The sequence below is a fragment of the Crinia signifera genome, chromosome 4 (genome assembly GCF_055691185.1).
Source record: "Crinia signifera chromosome 4, ASM5569118v1, whole genome shotgun sequence".
Lineage (NCBI taxonomy): Eukaryota > Metazoa > Chordata > Amphibia > Anura > Myobatrachidae > Crinia > Crinia signifera.
This window is the reverse complement of record NC_139220.1, coordinates 59575196-59586312: the sequence shown is the minus strand read 5'-3', so window position 1 is coordinate 59586312 and position 11117 is coordinate 59575196. Positions and strand designations below refer to the sequence as shown.

At 40.8% G+C, this 11117-nt stretch overlaps 5 pseudogenes; all 5 read right to left on the bottom strand.

Annotated features, from left to right (window-relative positions):
• Window positions 1-215: 215 nt before the first annotated feature.
• On the bottom strand, window positions 216-334 carry LOC146076126 (5S ribosomal RNA; annotated as a pseudogene).
• A 1497-nt stretch (window positions 335-1831) lies between these two features.
• Window positions 1832-1949, bottom strand: LOC146077245 (5S ribosomal RNA; annotated as a pseudogene).
• A 1299-nt stretch (window positions 1950-3248) lies between these two features.
• LOC146076160 (5S ribosomal RNA) lies at window positions 3249-3366 on the bottom strand (annotated as a pseudogene).
• A 6214-nt stretch (window positions 3367-9580) lies between these two features.
• Window positions 9581-9699, bottom strand: LOC146076119 (5S ribosomal RNA; annotated as a pseudogene).
• A 798-nt stretch (window positions 9700-10497) lies between these two features.
• Window positions 10498-10616, bottom strand: LOC146076145 (5S ribosomal RNA; annotated as a pseudogene).
• Window positions 10617-11117: the final 501 nt, after the last annotated feature.

The window sequence follows — 11117 nt, the reverse complement described above, 5'->3', positions numbered from 1 at the left end:
GTGTTCTTATGTGGTCTCCCATCAAGTATTATACCAGGAACAACACTGCTTAGCTGCTAAGATCAGATGAAATTAGGCCTAAGCAGTGTGGTAAAGATTTAGATTAGGGATATTGTGTCTATTTGACCTCTTACAATTCTCTCTACTAGAAATCCACAGCAAACATTTCCAATTTCAATAGCTGGGGAAGAAAACATTTGCAAGTAATGTCAAAATACCTACAACACCTGGTTTTCCCGTGTGGTCTCTCATCCAAGTACTAAGCAGGCTCAACACTGCTTAGCTGCCAAGATCAGACAAGATTGGGCCTATTCAGTGTGGTAAGGCTGTAAGTGAAGAACAAACCCTTTTTTGCCCTCTTATACTTCTGTTTACAAGTAATCTACTGAAAACATTTCCAAACTGTATTGTTAGAGAAAAAAAATCATGTGTTGGTAATATAAAAAGACCTACAGGACCTGGTATTAACAGGTGGTCTCAAATAAAACTAACCAGGCACAACACTGCTTAGTTGCCCTAAGCAGATGGAATTGGGCCTAAGCAGTGTGGTAAAGATTTAGATGAGGGATATTGTGTCTATTTGACTTCTTCCACTTCTCTCTACTAGTAATCCAAAGCAAAATTCCAATTTGAATAGCTGGGGGGGGGAAACATTTGCCAGTAATGTCAAAATACCTGCAACAGCTGGTGTTCCCATGTTGTCTCCCATCCAAGTACAAACCAGGACAAACACTGCTTAGCTGCCAAGATTGGACAAGATTGGACCTATCCAGTGTGGTAAACATTTAGATGAGGGATATTGTGAATATTTGACCTCTTCCACTTCTTTCTATGAGTAATCCAAAGCAAACATTTCCAATTGGAAGAGCTGGAGGCACAATGAAGTCATAATAGAATTACAGACATGAATGTGACACGCGGCGAACATCTACCCGTCCAAACGGATCCGCAGCCGCAAAACTACTGTGAAAATAACATCAAGCACAGAACGCCCCGATACCAAGCTCCAGCCACGATCTTTTCAACTATATTGATTTGGCCATCCACCATCACAGATTGGTGGCACATTGTGCTAACAACATCTAGCACATGCACCAGATCGCAGGGTGAGGTAGGGACAGGAGCACTGGACCTCTTATCTTTAATTTTTCCCCAAAAGGGTGTAAACATTATATACTAACCCATACAAGTTTTTTTACAGGTACCACTCTCTACACGATTCATGATAAAATTGAAGGTGAAAGTGAAGAAAAAATATATTTATTTTTTAAGCGCTCTTTCCCATATACCTAAAATTTTTCTAATCCATAAGAACAGCTCTCACTTAGCGCAAAATTCCATAAAATAAAAGCATTTGCCAGTTATGTCAAATACATACAACAACTGTTGTTCACATGTGGTCTCCCATCCAAGTACTAACCAGGACCAACACTGCTTAGCTGCCAAGAACAGACAAGATTGGGCCTAACCAGTGTGGTATGCCTGTAGGTGAAAAACAAGCCTTTTTTGCCCTCTTATACTTCTATCTACAAGTAATCTACTGAAAATGTTTCCAAACAGTACTGTTAGAGAAAAAAAATCATGTGTGGGTAATATAAAACGACCTACAGGACCTGGTATTAGCAGGTGGTCTCAACTAAAACTACTAACCAGGCACAACACTGTTTAGCCGCCAAAAGCAGATGGAATTGGGCCTAAGCAGTGTGGTAAAGATTTAAATGAGGGATATTGTATCTATTTGACCTCTTCCAATTCTCTCTACTAGAAATCCACAGCAAACATTTCCAATTTCAATAGCTGGGGAAAAAAGCATTTGCCAGCAATGTCAAAATACCTACAACACCTTGTGTTCCCATGTGGTCTCCCATCCAAGTACTAACAGGCCCAACACTGCTTAGCTGCCAAGATCAGACTAGATTGGGCCTATTCAGTGTGGTATGGCTGTAGGTGAAGAACAACCCCTTTTGTTGCCATGTTATACTTCTATCTACAAGTAATCTACTGAAAACATTTCCAAACTGTATTGTTAGAGAAAAAATATCATGTGTTGGTAATATAAAAATACCTACAGGACCTGGTATTAGCAGGTTTTCTCAACTAAAACAAACAGGGGGATACAGTTACGATCCCGGCGTTCAGAATCCCGACGCCGGAATCCCGACCGCCGAAATGCCGACACATTCTCCCTCCTGGGGTGTCCACGACACCCCTGGAGGGAGAATAAATTAGTGTGCCGAGCGTAGCGAGGCACCGGGCCCGCTGCGTGGCGAGCGCAGCGAGCCCGCAAGGGGGGGCGATCCACGTCCCCCCCCTTGTCGGCATTTCGGCTGTCGGGATTCCTGCGTCGGGATTCTGAACGCCGGGATCCCGACCGCCGGGATTCAATACTGAATCCCAAACAGGGCCCAACACTGCTTAGCTGCCAAAAGCAGATAGAATTGTGCCTAAGCAGTGTGGTAAAGATTTAGATGAGGGATATTGTGTCTATTTGACCTCTTCCACTTATTTCTAAGAGTAATCCAAAGCAAACATTTCCAATTTGAAAAGCCGGGGGCAAAAAGCATTTGCCCGTAATGTCAAAATACCTAGAACACCTTGGGCCAAATGTAATAGGGTGAGAGTTTTTAGAAAGTTAGAGATTTTGGGAGAGTTTTCCTGTTTCTTTAAAGCAGCAATCAATTACATGGCAAAATCAAACTGGTTTTGCAGTGTAATTGATTGCTGCTTTAAAAAACATGGGAAAACTCTCCAAAAATCTCTCACTTTCTGAAACTCTCACCCTATTACATTTGGCCCCTTGTGTTCTTATGTGGTCTCACATCCAAGTACTATACCAGGAACAACACTGCTTAGCTGCCAAGATCAGATTAAATTAGGCCTATCCAGTGTGGTATGGCTGTAGGTGAAGCTCTATACCTTTGTTGCCCTCTTATACTTGTATCTACAAGTAATCTACTGAAAAAGTTTCCAAACTGTGTTGTTGGAGAAAATAAAATAATTTGTTAGTAATATAATAAGATCTTCAGGATCTGGTATTAGCAGGTGGTCTCAACTAAAACTACTAACCAGGCACAACACTGTTTAGCTACCAAAAAGCAGATGGAATTGGGCCTAAGCAGTGTGGTAAAGATTTAGATGAGCAATATTATGTCTATTTGACCTCTTCCAATTCTCTCTACTAGAAATCCACAGCAAACTTCTCCAATTTCAATAGCTGGCAAAAAAAGCATTGGCCAGTAATGTCAAAATACCTACAACACCTGGTGGTCCCATGTGGTCTCCCATCCAAGTACTAACCAGGCCAAACACTGCATAGTGCCAAGTTAAGACGAGATTGGGCCTATCCAGTGTGGTATGGCTGTAGGTGAAGAACATACCATTTTTTGCCCTCTTATATTTCTATCTACAAGTAATCTAACAAAAAAGTTCCCAAACTGTATTGTTGGAGAAAAAAAATGATGTGTTGTAATATAAAAAGACCTAAAGGACCTAGTATTAGCAGGTGATCTCAACTAAAACTACTAACCAGGCACAACACTGTTTAGCTACGAAAAAGCAGATGGAATTAGGCCTAAGCAGTGTGGTAAAGATTTAGATAAGGGATATTGTGATTATTTGACCTCTTCCTCTTATTTCTATAAGTAATCCAAAGCAAACATTTACAATTGGAGGAGCTGGGGAAAAAATGCATTTGCCAGTAATGTCAAAATACATACAACACCTTTTGTTCCCATGTGGTCTCCCAATCCAGACAAGATTGGGCCTATCCAGTGTGGAATGCCTGTAGGTGAAATACAAGCCTTTTTTGCCCTCTTATTTTCAGTAGATTACTTGTAGATAGAAGTATGTTTCCAAACAGTACTGTTAGAGAAAAAAAATATGTGTTGGTAATATAAAAAGACCTACAGGACCTGGTATTAGCAGGTGGTCTCAACTAAAATTACTAACCAGGCACAACACTGTTTAGCTGCCAAAAGCTGATGGAATTGAGCCTAAACAGTGTGGTAAAGATTAGGATGAGGGATATTGTGTCTATTTGACCTCTTCCACTTCTCTCTACTAGAAATCCAAAGCAAACATTTCAAATTTGAATAGCTGGGGAAAAAAAGCCTTTACCAGTAATGTCAAAATACCTACAATACCTGATGTTCCCATTTGGTCTCACATCCAAGTACTAACCAGGCCCAAATCTGCTTAGCTGCCAAGATCATACAAGATTAGGCCTATCCAGTGTAGTATAGTTGTAGGTGAAGAACCTATCCTTTTTTGCCCTCTTATACTTCTATCTACAAGTAATGTACTAAAAATGTTTCAAAACTGTATTGTTAGTGAAAAAATCATGTGTTGGTAATATAAAAAGACCTATCGGACCTGGTTTTAGCAGGTGGTCTCAACTAAAACTACTAACCAGGCACAACACTGCTAAGCTGCTAAATCAGATGGAATTGGGCCTAAGCAGTGTGGTAAAGATTTAGATGAGGGATATTGTGTCTATTTGACCACTTCCACTTCTTTCTAATAGTAATCCAAAGCAAAAATTTCCAATTTGAATATCTGGGGATAGAAATAATTTGCCAGTAATGTGAAAATACCTACAACACCTGGTGTTCCCATGTGGTCTCCCATCCAAATATTAACCAGGACAAACACTGCTAAGCTACCAAGCCGAGACAAGATTTTGCCTATCCAGTGTGGTAAGGCTGTAGTTGAAGAACAATCCCTTTTTTGCCACCTTATACTTCTATCTACAAGTAGTCTACTGAAAAAGTTCCCAAACTATACTGTTGGAGAAAAAAAAATTATGTGTTGGTAATATAACAAGACCTACAGGACCTGGTATTAGCAGGTGGTCTCAACTAAAAGGCAAAGAAAGAAAAACAGGGGGTTTGAGCAGCGCTAGAAAAAATGGTAATATATATTGAACTGTTGGATTTTGATAAAAATAAAAATAAAAGATTGGTTAGATCTAGTACAATGATTTATTAATTCTAAAAAAGGAAAACATGTAGCCAGAATACATGGATGATTTTAAAAACAATTTTAAAATGTTCGTGTCTCACCAAACCAAACTGGGGAGTGAATAGACCAGGAGAGTCCCACAAGTCCTGAACGAAACTGTAGTGGTGTCCCCAATAGGACAGTAGGGAGGGAGGACCAGATGTGCTGGTCCAGGAGCGGCCCAAGATGGCACAAATCACAGACTCCCTCCGCTAGATGGAATATAGCGGGATGGGGTCCTCAACTTCTACCTTACTGCAAGAAATTTGTAATCCAAATTGGACGGGGATCCAGATGGTGGATACACGGGTCTGCACTCCCAGGGTCTTCAGTTGTTGTAGTTTGTTTGGAATTGGTGGAGATGAAATCCTAACCGGTTTCGCTGCTCCAGGCAGCTTTGTCAAAGGATATCTGGCTTGAGAAATTACTGGCTTTTTATTTCCTGTAACATGGGTCATGTGACCAACTCAATTAGATCAACCAATCTATATTTTAAATAAAATCAACGCTAGGGCAGGAAGCAAGTAGTTATACTCTAGTTTATAATTCAATGGGCTAGTACAATATGCATTAATACAATTGGTATTCAAAAACACGGGTGTAAAATATATGGATTTGGTACACAGAGATACGGTGTTTCCTATGTAGACTCGATTGTCATGGTGACCGGGCTAACCCGGTCTGTAAGCCAGTCTGATTAGGAGGAAGCCCGATTTGTTTCCGGGTCATTCGGCCGCTGGTGTATGTGGGCTGTGAGGGGCGGAAGTAGTCATGCCCTGTCGCATCATCGGCACTTCCGGTCTCTCCGTCTGATTAGTATCCCGTTCTCATCATCATGCGGGAGGCGGGTATTTCCGGGCAGGCATCACCTAAATGGGCGTGGGCTGCCTGTTGTTTACAAACAGTCCTGGTTACCAGGGCAATCGGCACCATTATACTTGACAATGGACGTGCATCCTATATGTGTTTTTACCATGGTTCTATTATTTTATTATAAAAGGACATGTACGTTATGTTCCTATAAGGTGCAGATTTATGCTCTTTTTTCCCTTACTATTTTATGGTTGCTACGCAACCCTAAGGTTAGATACTCCGGACGGGGATATATATTGGCTGACCCCTAGTGGTTTAATAGTAGATTGCATGTTGCACATTAAATATAGCCTAATTCACAGTACTTATTTCTAAAGAGAGAAGAAGGAGCTAGAACAAAATATACAGGAATAGAATGAGAGAGGAGGGAGAAGAACCCATCGTGGGTTCACAATCATCGTTTGGTTGGTATATATCAATACATAAAGACAGAGGAATAATGTGCATTCCTTTATAACTGTTTAAAATGTACATCCTTTCAGACTAGACAGCAGGTCAGGGGATATATATATTTTTGGGTACACATAGAGTATCATAGTCATAAGGGAGAGTTCTCAATGATGGTATGGTGGAATGATATATTAGAATTCTAGCATTTAGATAACTGAGTTCAGTTACACCATTTCGTTGAGGCCCTCTGGGTGGATCGAGTTCAGTAGGTGCATCCAAAAAACTTCTTGTTTGCACAGCTTGCTGAACCTATCCCCCCCTCTGTTGGTATTTTTAATATGTTCTACCCCCGTTAATTCCAGACCTCGAGGGTCAGCATTGTGCTTCTCAAAAAGTGTCTAATATCACATAGTGTTTCCAAACTTTTTTCTTAATGTTGCGGCGATGTTCTAAAAACCTGATGCGGAATTTCCTGGTGGTGCGGCCCACATATCTGAGTCCGCATTCACAGGTCAAAACGTAGACAGTGTAGGTGGTGTTGCAGTTAATAAAATTTCTAATGGGGTGTGTTTTACTGTCCACCATTATTTGTGTGGTCTTTGAATTTTTTATGTGTGTACACGTAATGCACCTTGAACTACCACATCTATAAAATCCTGCCAGTTGGGGAGGAAGCCAGGACGTCAGAGGTGAGGGGGTGGTGTTGGTGGGTAAGAAGCTGGGAGCCAAAATACTTTTAAGAGAGCGATTCTTCTTGAAAATAAAGTTGGGTTTCTTGGGTAATGTTCCTGTTAAAAATGGGTCTTGATGTAATATATTATAATTTTTGCAGATGATGTTTTTAACTTCAGAATGATGACTGGTAAATGTACTTATATATGCCATTCCCCTATTCTCGATATTTATATCTGGGTTATTTTCTTATGTTTTTTTCTTTGGACTCAGAAGTGCATCTCGATCCATACTAACAACTTCTTCAAATGCTTTTTTGACCAGGGGGGTCGGGGTATCCTCTGATTTTAAAAGAGGTCATCATTTTGTCAGCTTGAATTTCAAAATCAGAGAGTGAGGAGCAGTTCCTCCTAATACGAATAAGTTGTCCCTTGGGGATACTCTTTTTCCAAGGGAGATGGTGTCCACTTTGAAAGTGGAGATAGGCTTGGCTCCCCACTTCTTTTATATGATTTTTTGTCACAATTTTGTTGTCTTTTATGGAGAGGGCCACATCCAGGAAGGAGACCTCCGTAGGGTGAAAAGTGTGTGTGAATTGCAAATTATATGAATTGTTATTGAGTGACTGAACAAAATCTAGTGCTGTTTGTGCATCCCCATCCCAAATCATAAAAAGATCATCAATGTACCGCCCATAGAGGACCAGACCCGCGCCACAGCCGCCACCCCACACATGGCGGTCTTCGACCTCCCCCATGTAGGGGTTGGCATAGCTGGGCGTGAATCTGGTCACCATGGCGGTACCCATCACCTGTAGATAGTAAGTGTCTTGAAATAAAAAATAATTGTGTTCTAAAATAAAAGTGATACAATTAAGAAGGAACAGTCTGAGCTCCACCCCCAGGTCACCATCATTTTCCAAACGTTTTTCAACAGCTCGACGTCCCAGGCCATGTGGGATGTTAGAATAGAGGCCTGTGACATTGAGCGTGAGGAAGTTGTAAGAATCTTTCCATGTAATTTCTTGGATTAGTTTTAGAAAGGATGTAGTATCCTTGATGTGTGACCTGAGGGTGGCAACCCTAGGCTGAAGAAATGAATCCACAAAAAAACGAAAGATTGGAGGTTAAAGAATTGATGCCCAAAATAATAGGTCTCCCTGGGGGTGCCAAAAGTGACTTGTGTACTTTAGGAAGGTGATAATAAATGGGCACCACTGGGTGTTCAGAAAAAAGAAACTTAAACTCATCCCAGGATATGGTCCCCTCCATCACTGCCTGATCCAGTAGTTCAAACAGTTGTGCCTTAAACTGAATTGTCGGGTCCCCCTGTATTTTTGTGTAGAAATTGGTGTCTTCCAATTGCCTCAGGGCTTCACAAATATTTGGGGAGTATCGTTAGTTTAATTAGATTGATTCGGCCCATAACAATAAGAGGGAGCTTTTTCCAATGATGTATTCTGTTCTTCAATTCCGTAGTGACTACATCAATGTTAAGGGATACAAACTCAGAGGCCTTAGGGGTAATCCAGACTCCCAGATATTTAAACTTAAGGACCCACTGAAGGGGGGAGGGGGTGGACAACCTATCTGGAATCTTGCCTGAAAGAGGGAGAATGGGTCTTTTTCGGGCTTGCTTATAAACTGGGGAAAATCGATCAAAGGACTCCACTATCTGTAGCACTGCTTCCAGGAAGGCCTCAGCATCATTGAGAAAGATAAGTGTGTCATCGGCATATAGGGCAACAACATCCTCTCGTCCACCCAAGGGAATACCTCAAACCACTGGGGAGTCACAGAGCATGATGGCAAAGGGCTCAATGGCAAGGGCAGGGGACAGTGGGCAGCCCTGTTTGGTGACCCTGCCAAGCTCTATCCCATTGTTGCTCTCTTATACTTCTATCTACAAGTAATCTAATGAAAAAGGTTTCAAACTGTATTGTTGGAGAAAAAAAAAATCATGTGTTAGTAATACGAAAAGACCTTCAGGATCTGGTATAAGCAGGTGGTCTCAACTAAAACTACTAACCAGACACAACACTATTTAGCTGCCAAATGCTGATGGAATTGGGCCTTAGCAGTGTATTTGATATCTTCCATTGCTTTCTACTAATAATCCAAAGCAAAAAATTCCAATTTGAATAGCTGGGGGAAAAAAGCATTTGCCAGTAATGTCAAAAAACCTACAACACCTGGTGTTCCCATGTGGTCTCCCATCCAAGTACTAACCAGGACATATACTGTTAAGCTACCAAGCCCAGACAAGATTGGGCCTATCCAGTGTGGTAAAGCTGTAAGTGAAAAACATGTCCTTTTTTGCCCTCTAATACTACTGTCTACAAGTAGTCTACTGAAAAAGTTTCCAAACTATATATTACCAACTCATGATTTTTTCGCCCAACAATACAAAGACCTACAGCACCTGGTATTAGCAGTTGGTCTCAACTAAAACTACTAACCAATCACAACACTGTTTAGCTACCAAAAAGCAGATGGATATGGGCCTATGCAGTGTGGTAAAGAATTAGATGAGGGATAGTATGTCTTTTTGACCTCTTCCACTTCTCTCTACTAGTAATCCAAAACAAAAATTTCCAGTTTGAATAGCTGGGGGGGGGGGGGGGGAAGCATTTGCCAGTAATGAAAAAAATCTACAACACCTGGTGTTCCCATGTGGTCTCCCATCCAAGTACTAAAAAGGCACAACACTGCTTAGCTGCCAAGATCAAATGAAACTAGGCCTATCCAGTGTGATATGGCTGTAGGTGAAGCTATATCCCTTTGTTGCCCTCTTATACTTCTATCTACAATAAATCTACTGAAAAAGGTTCCAAACTGTATTGTTGGGAAAAAAATCATGTGTTAGTAATATAAAAAAGACCTCTAGGATCTGGTATTAGCAGGTGGTCTCAACTAAAACTACTAACCAGGCACAACACTGTTTAGCTGCCAAAAGCAGATGGAATTGAGCCTAAGCAGTGTGGTTAAGATTGAGATGAGGGATATTGTGTCTATTTGGCCTCTTCCACTTCTCTCTACTAATAATCCAAAGCAAAAATGTCCAATTTGAATAGCTGGGAAAAGGAACATTTGCCAGAAATGTCAAAATACAGACACCTGGTGTTACCATGTGGTCTCCCATCCAAGTACTTACCAGGCCCAACACTGCTTAGCTGCAAATTTCTGACAAGAGTTGGCCTATACAGTTTGGTACAGCTGTAGGCAAAGAAGAAACTGTTTTTTCCCACTTATATTCTATCTACAAGTAATGTTCTGAAAAAGTTTCCAAACTGTATTTTTAGAGAAAAAAATATCATGCGTTGGTAATATAAAAAGACCTACAGGACCTGATATTAGTAGGTGGTCTCAACTAAAACTACTAACCAGGCACAACACTGTTTAGCTGCCAAAAGTAGATGGAATTGGGCCTTAGCAGTGTGGTAAAGATTTAGATGAGGGAAATTGAAGTAATAGTAGAGAGAAGTGGAAAAGGTCAAATAGACACAAAGCAAAAATGTCCAAGTTGAATAGCTGGGAAATAAAGCATTTGCCAGTAATGTCAAAGTACCTACAACACCTGTTGTTCCCATGTTGTCCCCCATCCAAGTACTAACCAGGCCCAACACTACTTAGCTGTCAAGGTCAGACGAGATTGGGCCTATCCAGTGTGGTACAGCTCTAGGTGAAGAACAAAGTGATCTACTGAAAAAGTCTCAAAACTGTATTGTTGGAGAAAAAAAAATCATGTGTTGGTAATATAACCATTGTAAGCTGACTTTTGATATTTTGTCAGTTGTTAAAGTAGGAAGATTTTTAAGTAGGGAGAAAACAGTTACATAGCTTAAGCCTCGGCTTAAACTGGACAGAAACTGCCAACCCACTTGACATCTTGGTATCAAAGTGACTCAGAAAGACAGAAAACAATAGCAACTCAGAAAAACAATGGACTGCTTTGAGTGATCACACTTCATTCTCACTACATACTACTCCTGGCTGCTTAATCTGGCTATTCATCCATAATATCACCATTTCTACAACTGCTAAAACTTTGAATATCACTCTTTATGCTTGTATGTGCACTGTCTGTTCTGCACAGCTGTACCTCTAATGACTTCACCTCTCCTGCTCTTCCATTATTGACAGTTGGTGTTTTATTCTTGCCCCTCTTCTATTATCTCTACACAT